Source organism: Theropithecus gelada, chromosome 7a (genome assembly GCF_003255815.1).
Source record: "Theropithecus gelada isolate Dixy chromosome 7a, Tgel_1.0, whole genome shotgun sequence".
Classification (NCBI taxonomy): Eukaryota; Metazoa; Chordata; class Mammalia; order Primates; family Cercopithecidae; genus Theropithecus; species Theropithecus gelada.
The window spans coordinates 57,302,309-57,319,371 of NC_037674.1; the positions used below are offsets into that span (position 1 = coordinate 57,302,309).

A 17,063-nucleotide genomic window follows, 5' to 3' on the forward strand; every position below is an offset into this window, starting at 1 on the left:
GACATGTAACTTCTCTGAGTCTCAGTGTTTGCATCCGTAAGTGGGGACATACAGTAAAATCGTCAAGTTTTAGCCTCAACCGTCTTTCTAAGTTGAAAGTGCTAAATGCAAAGAGAATTTATTATCATCATGTCGTGATGTTACGTTACTAGTTAAGATTGTTAAATTATATTCTGCATCATGATAATACAGTTCGCATGACCGAAAGTGTACGGCATAAAGAATTCCCAAGGCATTTTATAGACTGCGAGACAGCTCCTTGCTCAGACCTCTGAGCAACCCTGTCAGATTGTTGAGTTATTGTTTCCATTTTGTGGACATGGAAACTGAGACTCAGCAAGGTAAAAGGACTTGCAGTTGACAGAGCCGCTTAGTACAGAAGCTGGGGCTTATTGCTCTGATTCTAAGCTCTTTATTTTGCCATTGTTTGAACAGAATAGGAGATGACCCTGTTATGTCGTTGTAAGGATACACTTTCTTTTTGCCTTCTGAATGTTTTTACCTGCCACAACAAATATATATTACATTTATAATTAAAATTTTGAAACTAAAAATATTTATAATTTTAATTTTTTAAATTAAATTTAAACTTGTAATTTTAAGTTTTAAAATAAAAAAATTTTAAATTAATTTTTTAAAATTTGTAATTTTAATTTTGTAATTAAAATTTCTGGAATTAAAAATTTACATAATTAAAAATTTGCTTTTGGAAATAAAATTTTGTAATTAAAAAAGAGGAGAATTAGAAGGAAATGCACGTTATTGGTTATGAAGCTTTAGCAAGCATCAGAATTACTTGTTGAACAGATTTCTCAGCTCCGTGGGCTGGAAGGGCCAACAAGGTGAGCAGGCTTCTGCTTGGTTAGCTGTTGACAGCATGCTTCCTCCTCTATTGCCTCATTCTCTCAGTAACACTGTGCAGTAGAAGCTTCTTATTTCTTCTGGCGGAAAATTAATTTCATCTACTTTTGATCGTAGCAAACTAAGGCTGCAAATTACCAAGATTGCATAGGAAGCTCTTGGTTGAGCTTGAAGTGGTGCTTGAACTTCCTGGTTCTATCCAGGGCAGGGCTCTCTCAGCTGCGTCTTCCTCCCTTTCTCTTCTGGCTTGCAGTGAGCTGGACTGTGGAGCGCTGGGCAGGGTGGAGACTCTTCTTCTTCTGCAGAATGTCCTGAAGGGGACGGGGGTGATAAAATTTCCACCTTGAAGCACAAGCCACCCTGTATTAGGAAAACTCAGGGCCAAGTCTCAGCTACACTTTGGAATAATTACCTTCTGAGAGTGAGAAAGAACAGATCTTCTGAAAAAAGAGGGAGAGGCAGGAACTGGATTCAGGTACCGATGACAAGAGAGAACTTAGATTTAGTGGAGGAGGGAGGCTATGGGGCCCTCCCAGGCCTCAGGATCGAAGAAGGTCAAGGCCAGCCTCCGTAGCCCTGGGGTGCTAAATTGCTCTTCAGCCTCTCTGCCAGAGCAAGATGGAAGTGGGACCCGATGTCTGTCCTGGCCCCACCACACCCGGGCCATTGTGAGAGAGATTGTGGGTGTTAGCTGAGCAGGCGACACTGACAGAGGCGCTAACTCCTTGCAATTTAGAAATTTCTTCACTGCACTCCAGACTGAGCCCTACAATGTCCCCTGTGTCTGCTGACAAAGGCAGCTTTATCCCCAGATAAAGTACTCCCTCCTCCCATGCTTCCCTTGCGACCGTGGGCCTGGGTTCTCCAGCAGCAGTGGCTAGATCTTCACAGCCTTGCATGGAATTTCAAGGGCTTCCTACAGGTTGCACCTACACCCTCATTAAAGCCCCCAGGAAGCCCTGAAACATTTGGTGCTGAGCACTGGGAAACATTCCATTCTTCAGAAGAGAGGTCCATACAAAAACCTCAGGCTGGCACATACACACGGCTCACAGAGACTGAGCTTAGGAGAGATGTGTGGGATGCTCTTTGGGGGGCAGATGGGTTAAATGCCACCCTACGATTAGATTCTCCAAGGGCCTACGTGGGGGAAAGGCACTCTAGTCTCATGACAGTAATGCCAACAGGACACACACAAAAGTGCCCCATTCTTTTATGCTGCAATTTTCAACATGCTCTGTATACATTAGGTCATGGGCTGTCACACTTGAGCACGCTCCAAAATCACCTGGAGGCTTTGTGAAAACAGAGTGCTGGGCTCCATGTCCAGAGGTGCTGCTTCAGGCCAGGGCCTGAGAGCTTGCATTTCTAGCAGATGCTGCTGATGCAGCTGGCTTGAGGACCACTGATTTACGTAAGCTTCTGAGAGCCAGTCTGTTGCTTTTGGGAAAGGGTGGCACAGACAGGAAATGAGATGCTATGGAAAATGCCTGGGCTTTGGAGACAGGTGGATTTTGGCTTGCTAACTTGCTAACTATGTGACCTTGGGGAAATTGCATGGCACACAGTAAGTGTTTAATGAACGTTTGTGCAGTGGCTTTGTCTGTAAAGTAGGTGATATATTTACCAGATTGATGGCAGGATTGTATGTGACTTTTTTTTCTCTTTTTATTAAATTTTTATATAATTTGAGATGGGTTCTCGCTATGGTTTGCCCAGGCTGGTCTTGAACCTCCCGGCTCAACTGATCCTTCTGCCTCAGCCTTCTGAGTAGCTGGGATTATAGGCATGTGCCACAGCTCCCAGCATGTGATGAGGTTTATGGAAAGCTCCTAGCAGTGTGCCAGGCACATTGTAGGCACCGAGTCATGTTTGCTATCTTTCTGCTCTCCTAGTCATTTCTGTGTTGTCCAAAGAAGGCAAGGGCAGCGGGGCTGGACCAAGGAACTTCACTATGGTTCTGTGGCTCTGCACTGGGTTTGCCTCCTGGGTGTTGCCGGCCAGCCCAGCAGATGGTGGACCTTGTTCCGAGGCTGAGCTTCTCAGCACTGGCTGTCCCCCTTTTTGGATCAAGCCTTTTCACGTGGAGCAGTCAGATGGCTCAGATCGGGAGTCTTCGAGCAAATCCATGCCAGGTGGGACACATTTGTCCTGAGTCATCTGTCCAGAGCAGGTGGTGAATATTGTGTCCTACTCACAGCATCTCAACTATCGGAGCCTGGGATCTGACTCAAAGGCTGGCCTCCATCTGAGAACTGAGCATCCATTTCTCAATCCTTGCCGGCTCTGACCCAGGCCTGGGCCACAGGCTGTCCGAGAATAAGTGGTGCTGCAATCCCTGCTGGGCAGCTGGAGAGAGGAGCAAGGGAGGCGGCACCCCTGGGGGACTGTGCATAGGGAGGTAGGTGGGCACCAGGTGAGTGAATGTCTATCAGGCAACTACTCTGTCCAGGTGGCTGTTACCAGAGGGAGGAGGCTGGTCTCTCTGACCTGAATGGGGAGGGTCTTGGTTGCTAGGATGTAACTTCATATTTGAAAGTGGTGCTGGGGTAAGGGGCCGGAGCAGAAGCCAGGATTGTGTTGGTAGGAATCTCTGTGTCACCATGTCACACAGTTAGGTACAGAAGGAAGCAGCTTCAGAAGGCCAGGGAGGGCAGAGGGATATTGCTTGACCTGGCTCTGCAGCATGGGGATCATTTAGTCCTGAGATTTCTGACTTTTCAGCCTAATCTCATCCTTGGTAATGGGGTGTGGAAGGAGGTGGAGGAAAGGAAGGCAGCGGGAGAGAGAAAGGCCACAGGCACCTGATGGAGGCTTCTCTGCTGCCTGGCCAGACTCCTTTTCTCCAAAGTGGGGACAGTGAGTGGGCATCTCTGCAGACTGACCATGGGAAAAGAGTTCATTCTGCTTGCTTTTTTGATAAGGGTCCTGTGACTAATTCCTGCATTGGTAGGTTCCAGGATTGGTGTTTTTTGTTTTTTGTTTGTTTTTTTCTTTTTTGGTCCATAGCAAGTTTGCTTTCTATAGCTGGAGAATGAGGTAGGACCAAACCTGTCTGCTTATACAAACCCGTCTAGGCATTTTCAGTGTCTTGCTTTAGGTAAATTAAGCTACATAAACGGGGGAAGTATGTGTACGTATATATGGTTACGAAGTGCTATCTTTGGGGTTGTGGTAGTAAGGGTGTAGGTCTGGTAGTGGAAACAGCACAAGAATAGAGGTTCCCTGGGGAATACAGGGGAGCATCTGCTCCTCCTGCCCTTGTCAGGTGAAATCGTCCCACTTCAGGCTGAGCGACACAAAGACAACTCCTTTGTCCCAGGAGGCCAGTTCAAGCTCCCACCGGGTTCCTGGAAGCAGCCTGGGAGCTGCCATCTCTGTGACTCCCCTTCCTATTTCTCCAGTTTCCCCTGGAAGAAGAAGACCATTCAGTCTTTTTCCTCCTCACTGTTCTCCTTCTTTACCCTGAAGTTAAGTGATGGTCAACATTTATGAGCATAGTAGAAGGCACCTCCCCTGCTGCAGATATGGCGTGGCCATGAGCCGTCAGGTGGGTCAGACCCTCGAAGCCCCTACTATTCATTTATTCAATCTCCAGTGAGTCTTTTTAATAAAACTTAGTACCCCAACCATTTCCTAGCCACTCTTCATGCCCCAGGCACCACGCTAAAATATTCACGTATCTCATTTCATTTAAACCTTACAACAACCTGGAGCTTAGGGAGTGTATTCCCAAACCGAGAGGTGAGGAGGCTTGCACAGGACCACTCAGCTAGACATTCCCAGGACCCAAACCCAGCCTGTCTGACTGCAAAATCCATGCTCTTACTGGCTTTGTGGCATGCCTCAATAAATACTTTAAGTTTCCTAAACAGAAAGATGGTCATACATCCATAGGGTAAAAAAAATCTCCATTGGATGCAATTAACTATAGAATTATTATTTTCTATTTTTTTGTATTCATGGAAACCTTTTTAGAATTAAAATCTATCATGAAAACTCATATATAATCAGTTAAGGCAGAATTATTTTGGCAGAGGCAGACCAGGACCTTGAGACCTGCCCTTTTGTGAACCCCTCCAACTTTCTGTTTCCCAGCAGTGGCCCAGGGGTATAGGAGTGAGAGGGAGGGAGGTACACTTTGAATTGAAATCTACTGGCCAGCACAGTGGCTCACGCCTGTAATCCCAGCACTTCGGGAGGCCAAGGTGTGTGCATCACCTGAGGAAGGTAGTTTGAGACCAGCCTGGCTAACATGGTGAAAGCCTGTCTCTATTAAAAATACCAAAAATTACCCAAGCATGATGGAATGTGCCTGTAATCCCAGCTACTCTGGAGGCTGAGGCAGGAGAATCGCTTGAACCCAGGAGGCGGAGGTTGTGGTGAGCTGAGATCCTGCCACGGCACTCTAGCCTGGGCAACAGCGCCAGACTTCTTCTCAGAGAAAGAAAGAAGGAAGGGAGGGAGGGAGGGAGGGAGGGAGGGAGGAAGGAAGGAAGGAAGGAAGGAAGGAAGGAAGGAAGGAAGGAAGGAAGGAAGGAAGAAAGAAAGAAAGAAAGAGAGAAGAAATCTATTCACCAGTAGGAGAAGGTCCTCATTCCCTAATTGGCCTGAATTGGCTATTCATTTCTCTCCTCTCTGCTCATGCTCCAGGCTCCACTGCCCTGAAGACATTTGCTGTGACCCAAATACAGAAGGGTCTCTTCACCTCAAAACGCTCATTCAGCTTTCAAGCCCTAGCTCATGAGTTAGCTCCTGATGTGGCCATTTGTAAAGTCACTTCAGAAGGGGGTACTTTATTTAAACCTTTCTTATGGAACTTCCCACACTAGGAATATTATCCATTTACACATCTATCTTCTCCAGTAGGTTGTAAAGGACTATCTTCATCCTTTGTATCATAAGTGCCTGGCACACAACAAATCTCAGAAAATGTTTATTGTATAAATAAATGAACAACATCAACAATAACAGCTTTAACAACAGCAATACAGGTTGAATATCTTTTATCCAAAATGTTTGGAACTAGAAGTGTTTTGGGTTTCGCACTTTTATGGATTTTGCAATATTTGCATTGTATTCTTAGCCTCGCTTCACCATCTCCAATCTGAAAATCCAACATCCAAAGTCTCCAGGGAGCATCTCCTTTGAGTGTCATGTGGGTGCTTAAAAATTTTCAAATTTTGGAGCATTTTGGATGTCAGATTTTTGAATCAGGGAACTCAACTTGTAATACCTTAAATTTGTATTGTGCAGGCTGGGCACAGTGGCTCACGCCTGTAATCCCAGCAGTTTGAGAGGCCGAGGCGGGCAGATCACTTGAGGTCAGGAGTTCCTGATCAACCTGGCCAACATGGTGAAACCCTGTTTGTACTAAAAATTCGAAAATTAGCCAGGCGTGGTAGCACATGCCTGTAATCCCAGCTACTCAAGAGGCTGAGGCAGGAGAATCGCTTGAACCCAGGAGGCGGAGACTGCAGTGAGCCAAGATCATGCCAGTGCACTCCAGCCTGGGTGACAGAGGGAGACTCCATCTCAAAAAAATACATGTATACATTTGTATTGTGTATTTGAGTTGGTAATACATTTTCATATATAGGTTACATTTTGCTATTGAAAAGCAATTCATTGTGAATAGCAACATGCTCATAAACATGGGGAGAAAATAGGCACTGGGGCAAAATAAACAAATAGTTCCAAGAACTTGGAGTTTTGGTTAGCTAGGAAGGCAGCTTGAAATCAGGAATTTACTTCAAGTTCTTCTTTTGAATTCCTGTTGAAATAAGGACAACTCTATGTCAGTCTTGTAAACTAGAGAGGGTTGCTCAGCATATGCCAGAAACACTGAGAAGTCTCAGTGGATGTCTCAGGTGGATATGCAGGACACTGGGTGGAAGGGCAGAGCCCATCATCAGGGAGGTGCTGTTCTTGCCACATCTGGAGATGCTGGAGGGGTTTGCTTTGAGTGGGAACAACTGGTAATGCTGGACAGTGACCCGATGCTGGGGACCATTCAGCGTGGAGATCTCCATTGGTCTTGCCCCTGGCTTAGTCTTGGCATGTGCAGCTGGGATGGAAATGCTCCTTCAGTGGACAATTACAGCAGTTAAGACATGGCTACCTCGTTCAGCCAATAGGAGGCGGTCACCTACAAACATCCCTTCAAAAGGTCCAAGGCTCCCCTGAGAGCTTGGATGCTGGGGAATGGTGCACCTTCCCTGCTGCTCACTGCACCTCTCACCCAAAGAAAAGCCACAGGAAATCTAAGCCCTTTCTGCAGTCTGGCATCAGCATATGAAAGATTCCAATGAGGAATTTCAGAACCCATCCCAGCTCCCAAATCTGAGTAAGCACCGACCTCTTGAGTAGGGCTGATCAAATGCAAATGCGGCAAAATCAATGTACATATGAAAAGATTCACTGGCTCAAAGATGGGAGCTAAATGAGGAATCAAAACAAATATCCCATATGGAATTGCTATAAAAAATCAGAGAAAACTTGAAAGTAGTGATTTTCAAGCATGACCCACTAGTGAGGACTAAAAATCAATTTAGTGGGTTGGAACCAACTTCCTTTTTCTAAAACAAAAAAATAATGGCATATATCAGATTGCATAAGGCTCTTAGCAAAATCATATTTTATATTATCTTTTTCATAGCAAAGGTATTTTATATTTTATTATACCATAGTAAAGGTATTGTTTCATGAAACTTTTTAGTTATATATATTTATTTATGTATACATATAAGTCTTATGTGTGTTTATGTGATCCATGTACTATGATGTAAAATGTAAATTCTTACTGTAAGTTGAGATTTTTTAATTTTTAAAATTCTTTAAAAATTATTTTTATTTATTTCTCTATTTATTTATTTTTTGAAACAGGGTCTCACTTTGTTGCCCAGGCTGGAGTGCAGTGGTGCAATTCCAGCTCACTGCAGCCTTGACTCCGTGGGCTCAGGTGATTCTCCCACTTCAGCCTCCCGAGTAGCTGGGACTACAGGCATATGCCACCACACCTGGATAATTTTTCGTAGTTTTATTAGAGATGAGGTTTTTTGCCATGTTGGCCAGGCTGGTCTCAAACTCTTGACCTTGAGTGATCTGCTTGCCTCAATCTCCAAAAGTGCTGGAATTAAAGTCGTGAGCCACCATGCCTAGCCTAGGTCAAGATTTTAAAAGTTTCATAAATAGTTCTGTAGAACACTGGGTGGAGTTTGGGATGGTGAAAATGTGTCAGGAGAGTATTGTAACTGAAATATTCCTGATCTTCTCTTTCAAAAAGATGGCCTTCTCCCCATTATCCAAGGCAAGGATTTCAGGCCTGAGTCAGCCATAAGCTGATCTCTCTTTTTTTCTGTACTTACCTCCTCATAAATGTATTAAGAGAGCCTTGAGCAATGGTGAGGGTTGGAGAAGGTGGTCAGGTGGCCCAGTCTTATGCGCCTTCTCTCTCTTCCTTCCTTCTCATTCTCCAAGGGTAGTTGTAGCCAAACTGCAGATACCAGAGAATCCTGCAGCAGTTGCTGAGAACACAGGATACCTGTCACATTTACTGAAGCAATGGCTGGACAATGTGTCCCCTGCATTGAGCTAGTTGTCAGAAGCAGAAAATAAAAGTGTGTGTGTGTGTCTCTCTGTGTGTGTGTGTATGTGTGGTGAAAAAGAGAAATATATCTACAAATAATCTTAAATGATATATAACTTCTTACCAAAACCCAAACCAAAACAATCACACATACACCCACACACATGTATGCACACATACCCACACCCCCCCAACATACAGCAGTTGGACCATCAAAATCTGAAAAGTTCTTTCAGGCCAAAGACTCTATAATGCTCTATAGCTGTTATTTTGCATTTCTTTGAATCTCCTCCCAGTTCTATTTAGAGATCACTAGATGTTAATTTAATGCCCCTGCCCTTAGTTTCCCAGGAAGGAGATCTTAGTTGTGCATCCACGAACAACTTTTTGAGCTGCTTTCCGGCTTCTATTCTATTTCTCCCAGTAGGCAGATCATATTTTGGGTTTCTTTGTTTTAAGTTCGTGGTTTTTGTTTTTGTTTTTCCCTGTTTTTCTTTTTAGGTTGTAGTTAAGTGGTGTATACAAATTTATTACCAATTTATTATATTGCCACTTTGTATTTTAATCTTTACTATAAAATAAAATCTTTAACCTCATTCTTCTCCATGCCTCAACAGTATTCCATATATCTTGATGATCAGTTACAACATAAGGCAAATAAGCATGGGCAATTCATCAGATTTGAATCAGAGATGGTGTTACTAAGTGAACTATTAGTTCCCCCAAAGAGTTAGCCCAAGCAAAGGTTTTGTACGATATGTAAAATGTCTTTTCTTATTTTGTATATTTTATTTGGCCAGAGAACACCTTCAAACATTAAATGTAATCATCCTTAGTCATTCAACAAAGATTTACTGAGCAATTGATAAAGGCCATTCACCATGCTAGGCCTCATGGATCAACTTGAAATATGACAGACATAGTCTGCCCTCAGGGAGCTTAGAGTTCAGTAGACATGACCAATGGTGACGGAAGCCACTGCAGTAGCATCAGATGAGTGCTTTGGTAGCCGAAGAACCTGTTCTCAGAGCACAGACAGCACTGGGGGTCTGTATTGGTATGTGGTTTCATTTTAAAGAAGTATTATCCAAAAACAGGGTTTGAAGAGTGATGAAAATTTAGCATCATCAAGGACTATAGAAAGTTTGGAAGGCATTGGAAGCTGCCTGCACCAAGTCCTGGAAGCTAGAGAGTGCATGGGACATTCAGGGGACTGAAAAGGTTTAGTGCTGTACTAGAATGCAGTTCAAGATAGGGCAGAGCAAGAGCCTGGAGGGGTTGGGGGAGCAGACCATGATGATAAAAAAATTGACAGTCAGGTCACAAAACAAGACAAACTTTAAGTTAAGTCTCAGTGATGGTTGTTAATAAGATTTTGAAATAAAGCAAATGATAAAAATAATCTTAGGCTGGGTGTGGTGGCTCACACTTGTAATCCCAGCACTTTGGGAGGCCAAGGTGGGTGGATCATTTGAGGTCAGGAGTTAGAGACCAGCCTGGCCAACCTGGTGAAACCCCGTCTGTACTAAAAATACAAAAATTAGCCGGGCATGGTGGCACATGCCTGTAATCCCAGATACTCGGGAGGCTAAGGCAGGAGAATGGCTTGAATCTAGGAGGTGGAGGTTGCAGTGAGCCGAGATCACGCCATTGCACTCCAGTCTAGGCCACAGAGCAAGATTCCGTCACAAAAACAAAACAAAACAAAACAAAACAAAAAAACTTGAGAGATGATATATAATGATATATGATGTCCCCTAAATAGTCAATCGCTCTGAGAGCACCTAGCACCTCACCTCTTGCATAGGGAAGAGGCATTAGATAGTGCCATTCTTGCAATCGATGAAGAGGAAAAATACAGGCTCAAATATTGCTTTGAAAAATTCTTTACATAGCCACCAGTAATATCAAATAAAATGAATGAAACCAATGATTCATTAAGAAGGAAAAGAAAGTGTGAATAAATTGACTGGAAAACAAGAAAAGGAATAATTAAGGAGCCGTAATAAGAAAAACAAAACATGTGAGAAGAAAGATGAATTAATTAAGTTCTGTAGTAAGATTACACATTAAAATAAAAGAGACTCTCAGATTCAGTTTACAAAAGGGAAAGAAGAAAAGCCTAAGGAAACAAACTCTCTCTCCCCAGTCCAACTATATCCCACTTTCAAGAGACACATTTAAAACTTAATCACATAAAGTTACAAAAAAAGGGATGGGAAAATACTGTGCAAATGCACATTAAAAGAAAGTGAGGTGTCAGTGTGAATTTTTTCAGACAAAATAAAAATTGAGGCAACTATTAAATAGATCAAGAATTACTTTTTACAAAATGATAAAAAGAACACTCGATGAAGGCATTAAAATCAGAAAACTTTGGGTAAGCATAAAGGCATTGAAATATGTAAAACAAAAAAATTAGAGATATACTCCAAATACAGTGTTAGAATTCAATGTACACCACTGTAAGACTTTTTCAGATTAATTAGACAAAATGTACCTAAAGAGCTTGAATTCTATGACTTACAAGATTGAATATGTGCTTACATATGTATGCAGTCATGTGTTGCATGGCAATGGAGATAAGTTCTGAGAAATTTCATCATTGTACAAATGTTACATAGTGTACTTAAACAGACCTGGATGGAATAGTCTACTACACCCCAAGGCTATATGGTATAGCGTACCGCTTCTAGTCTACAAACCTGTATAGCATGTTATTGCAGGCAATTGTAACACAGTACTAAGTATTTGTGTATCTGAATATTTGTAAACAAAAGGTACAGTAAAAATAACGGTATTTTAATCTTATGGGACCACTATCATATATGCAGTTCTTTGTTGACCATAATGACTGCATTTTAATATCACAGTTGAAAATATAAATATTTGAAACTCAAAGCAGAGAATAATCATTCTTTTCAAATGTGCACAGAACACATAAAACATTTAATCACATCGTATACTGGCTAACAAATAAACCTCAATGAATTCCAACAAATAAAAATATCTAAGACACATCCTGTGGCACGATGCAATTAAACTGGAATTTTCTAATACAGAATTATAAGAACAGCAAGACTAAATCTGGGAAATTTAACCACATGAAATTAACAATAACAACAAAAATCTCCTGAAGAACTGAGTTTAAATTGGGAATCAAAACTGCAATTACAGACCATTCTTAAAATAACAATTAGAATATTGTATTTCAAAATTCCTGGGTTGTGGCCAAAAGGATGTTCAGAAGAGAATTTCTGGCTTTAAATAATGATGATGATGATGACATGGTGACAATAAAAACCACCCAACAAACCATGCTAAGAAATTTACATCCAGGCCAGGCGTGGTGGCTCATGCCTGTAATCTCAATACTTTGGGAGGCCGAGGCGGGCGGATCACGAGGTCAGGAGATTGATACCATCCTGGCTAACACGGTGAAACCCCATTTCTACTAAAAAAAAATACAAAAAATTAGCTGGGCGTGGTGGCGGGCGCCTATGGTCCCAGCTACTGGGGAGGTTGAGGAAGGAGAATGGCGTGAACCCGGGAGGCAGAGCTTGCAGTGAGCCGAGATTGTGCCAGTGCACTCCAGCCAGACTCTGTCTCAAAAAAACAAAACAAAACAAAAAAAACCACCCAGAAATTTACATCCAATATTTCAATTTATAATCACAATGTTGCTGTGAGATGGCTAATCATCCCCATCTTACAGATATTTAAAAAGTGGGTCACAAAAAGACTAAGTAGATTTTTTTAAATTTCAACTTTATTTTAGATATAGTGGGTACATATGCAGGTTTGTTACATGGGTATATTACAACTAGGTAGTGAGCATGATACCCCATATGTATTTTTTTTAACCCACACCCCACCTCCCACCCACCCACCCACAGTGTCTGTTGTTTCCATGTTTATGTTAATATGTGACCAATCTTTAGCTCCTACTTACAACTGAGAACATGAGGTATTTGGTTTTCTGTTTCTATGTTAATTTGCTTAGGATTATGTATGGTCTCTAGCTCCATCCATGTTGCTGCAAAGGACATGATTTCATTCTATTTTATGGCTGCATAGTATTTCATGGTGATATGTACCACATTTTCTTTACTCCACCGTTATCAGGTATCTAGGTTGATTCCATGTCTTTGCTATTGTGAATAGTCCCTCAATGAACATACGAGTGCATGTGTTTCTTTTTGTTTTTTTTTTTGTTTTTTTTGGTATAATGATCTGGTTTTCTTTGGGTATATATGCAGTAACGGGATTGATGGGTCGAATGATAGCTCTGCCTTACGTTCTTTGAGAAATCTCCAAACTGCTTTCCATAGTGACTGAACTAGTTTACATTCCCATCAACAGTGTATAAGCATTCCCTTTTCTCTGCAACCTCACCAGCATCTATTGTCTTGACTTTTTAATAATTGTCATTCTGACTAGTGTGAGATGATATCTCATGATTTTTATTTGAATTTATCTAATGATTACTGATGATGAGCATTTTTTCATATATTTCTTGGCTGCTAGTATGTCTTCTTTCAAAAAGTGTCTGTTCATGTCTTTTGCCCATTTTTAATGGGGTTATTTGGTTTTTGCTTGTTGATTTGTTCAAGTTCCTTATAGTTTCTGGATAGTAGAACTTTGTCAGATGCACAGGTTGTGAATATTTTCTGTCATTCTGTAGGTTGTCTTTTTACTCTGTTGATAGTTTCTTTTGCTGTGCAGAGGCTCATTAGCTTAATTAGGTGGCATGATCTCAGCTCACTGTAACCTCTGCCTCCCAGGTTCAAGCGATTCTCCTGCCTCAGCCTCCAGAGTAGCTGGGATTACAGGTTCTCACCACCATGCCCAGCTAATTTTTAAAATATTTTTAGTAGAGATGGGGTTTCACCATGTTGGCTGAGCTGGTTTCAAACTCCTGACCTCAAGTGATCTGCCCGCCTTGGCCTCCCAAAGTGCTTGGATTACTGGTGTGAGCCACCCACTGCACCCGGTCTGTATTTTGGTTTTAAGATGTTTTCACAACACTTATCTCGTTGTCTCCTTTTCCCCCAAACCTTGGGAGGAAGGTAGTATAATACGTTAATGATGCATATTATCCAATATACATATAATAATATAATATACATATAATAATATAATAATAGGAATATTGCTATTTCTGAAGGGCAATATGGCACAGGGGTTAGGGTGTGGGCTCATTAATCTGACTGCCTAGGTTGTGGTCTGACTTTCTCAGTTACTAGCTGTGTAATCCTAGACAATTCGCTTTACTTCTCTGTGCCTCAATTTTCTCACCCGTTAAATGGAGAATGTTAAAAATAGTATATATCTCATATAGATTTTACAAGGATAATATTATAGGCACTTACATGAGAAAATTCACCTAAAACAGAACAGTAATTGCTTGATAGATATTATGATGATTATTATCTCTATTTTAGCATGGGGCCACTAATTGTGAGGAATTAAGCACTCAATGAATTCAATCACATTTATGGAGTCCCTTCAATGTGCTAGACAGTGTGCAAGAGTTATAGTTGATGGTGCTCAGAGGATAATGATGGAGACAGGGACAAACCAGATCATTCTTATTTCTGATGTGGCCAAAGTGCAGGCACAGACATGTCAGGGAAATCATGGGTACACTGGAGAAGACAGACAGTGTGGGGAGGGGCATCTTGGGGGAGGTGGCTGTTGAAAGCAGGATATTCCAGGAAACCAGTCTGGATGGTGGTAAGAGGTGGGAATGGGCAGAGGGATATGGGCTCGCAGCGGCTTGTAGGAGCTCACAGGGGCTTGGAAGAATTTGCTGGGAGTGGCGGAAGAGGTGATGAGCACAGTGGAGTCAAGTTTGAGGCAGGGATGAACTGGGACAACAGAGAGGGTCATTGTCCAATTCAGAACCTGAGATCTCTTGTTCTTTTTTTTAAGGAGCACAAGTGATCCTTAAAGATCCAAGAGTGAATTCTAAGCAAGGGAGGATTTCATTTGTCTAAGCAAGTCCTGCAATCAAAGGTGCCAGGTCAGCAGGTCCTCATATCCTTTCTGGAGAAGCTCAGAGTACTCAATAGCCCACTCACTTTTCCCTTCTTGCAGGGACACTTTAGTCCATGCCCTGACTGCCTCCCTCCTTGCCTACACTCGCCAGAGTGGCCCTGCACCCAGGCATGACTCAATTGGCCCAGATGAACTCTGCAGCCTCTAGCAATACCACAGTTACACTGATTTCAAAACAACATCTGGAATTGTCGATTTTTGTTTTTGTTGCAATTGGTTTTGGGGACTTAGCCAAAAATTATTTGCGAAAGCAGATGTTGATAAGGATACTTCTTAAGTTTTCCTCTAGGATTTTTATAGTTTGAGATCTTATATTTAAGCCTTTAATCCATCTTGAGTTAGTTTTTGTATATGGTGAAAGGTAAGGTTCTGGTTTCATTCTTCAGCATATGGCTAGCCAGTTTATCCAGAAACATTTATTAAATAGGGAGTCCTTTCCTCATTACCGGTTTTTGTTGGCATTGTTGAAGATCCGATGGTTGTAGGGGTACAGTTTTATTTCTGAGTTTTGTATTTCATTTCTTTGGTCTATGTGTCATTTTCTATACCAGTGCCATGCCGTTTTGGTTACTGTAGCCTTATAGTATAGTGTGAAATTGGGTCATGTGATGCCTCTGGGTTTGTTCTTTTTGCTCAGAATTGCCTTGGCTATTTGGGTTCTTTTTTGATTTAGTATGAATTTTAGAATAGTTTTTCTAATTCTGTGAAGAAGGACACTGATAGTTTGATAGGAATACCATTGAATCTTTAAATTGCTTTGATCAGTATGGTCATTTAAACAATATTGATTCTTCCAATCCATGAGCATGGAATATTTTTCCACTTATTTGTTTCATTTCTGATTTCTTTCAGCTGTATTTTGTAGTTCTCCTTGTAAAGATCTTTCACCTCCTTCGTTATTCATTTTCTTTGTGGCTATTGTAAGTGGGATTGTGTTCTTGATTTGACACTCAGCCTGGACATTATGGGCGTATAGAAATGCTACTGATTTTTGCACATTGATTTTGTATCCTGAAATCTTGCTAAAATCGCTTATCATTTCTAGCAGCCTTTTGTTGGAGTCTAGGGTTTTCTAAGTATAGATTCATATTGACAACGAAGAGAGATAGTTTGACTTCTTCTTTTCCTAATTTTCTTTTGCCTGATTGCTCTGGCCAGGACTTCCAGTACTATGTTGAATAGGAGTGGTGAGAGTGGGCATCCTTGTCTTATTCCAACCCTCAAGGGGAATGGTTCCAGCTTTTTCCCATTCAGTAAGATATTGGCTATGGGTTTGTCATAGATGGCTCTTATTATTTTGAGTTTATCTTCCTTAGATGCCTAGTGTGTTGAGAGATTTTTTGTTTGTTTGTTTGTTTGTTTGTTTTCATAGACAGGATCTCACTCTATCATCCAGGCTGGAGTGCAGGTGCGATCATTGCTCACTGCAACCTTGACATTCTGGGCCTGAGTGGTCTTCCCACCTCAGCCTCCTTAGTAGCTGGGACTACAGGCATGTGCCATGACTGGTTAGTTTCTGTATTTTGAATTCTTTTTTTTTTTAGACAGAGTTTCACTCTTGTCACCCAGGCTGGAGTGCAGTGGCTCAATCTCTGCTGCTTGCAACCTCTACTTCCTGGGTTCAGGCTATTCTCCTGCCTCAGCCTCCCAAGTAGCTGGGATTACAGACATGCACCACCACACCCAGCTAATTTTGCAGTTTTTAGTAGAGACGGGGTTTTGCCATGCTGGCCAGGCTGGTGTCAAACTCCTGACCTCAGGTGATCCACCCACCTCAGCCTCCCAAAGCACTGAGATTACAAGCATGAGCCACTTTGCTCGGCCTAGTTTTTGTATTTTTAGTAAAAACAAAGTCTCACTATGTTGTCTTGGCTGGCCTTTAACTCCTGTGCTTAAGCAATCTGCCCCTCTTGGCTTCCCAAAGTGCTAGAATTACAGGCATGAGCCACTGCACTTGGCCATGTTTAGGTGTTTATTATTATTATTAAGCAATGTTGAATTTTATCAGAAGTTTTTTTTTTCTGTGTCCATTGAGATGATCTTACGTTTTTTTGCTTTTAATTCTATTTATATGGTAAATCACATTTATTGATTTAAGTATACTGAACCAATCTTGCATCCTAGGAATCAAGCCTACTTGATCGTGGTGAATTAACATTTTGATATGCTGGATTCAGTTTGTTGACGATTTTTGCATCTATGTTCATTAGGGATATTGGAGTGGAGTTTTCTTACTTCATTGTGTCTCTGCCCAATTTGGGTATTAGACTGATGCTGGCTTCATAGGATAAGTTAGGGAGGAGTGCCTTCTCCTCAATTTTTTGGAATAGTTTTGGTAGGATTGATACCAGTTCTTTGTACATCTGGTAGAATTTGGCTGTGAATCCATCTTGCCTAGGGCTTTTTTTTTTTCTTGATAGGTTTCTTATTACTGATTCAATTTCAGTGCTTGATATTGGTCTATTCAGAGTTTCAATCTCTTCCTGATTCAATCTTTGGAGATTGTGTGTTTCCAGGAATTTTTCTATTTCCTCCAGATTTTCTAATATGTGTG

The 17,063-nt window shown here is 41.7% G+C and overlaps 1 protein-coding gene across 2 annotated transcripts in view; it reads left to right on the top strand.

Annotated features, from left to right (window-relative positions):
* Nucleotides 1–17,063, top strand: part of IL16 (interleukin 16) — a 136,586-nt gene that overhangs the window by 11,834 nt on the left and 107,689 nt on the right. Inside the window, exon 1 of one of the 2 annotated variants that reach the window (XM_025390533.1) lies at nt 3,004–3,262. The exons of the other annotated variant lie outside the window; for it this stretch is intronic. The gene's annotated coding sequence lies outside the window, so the exon portion shown is untranslated. Of the gene's footprint in view, nt 1–3,003; nt 3,263–17,063 lie in introns of those variants that run through there. 2 annotated transcript variants of the gene reach the window in all.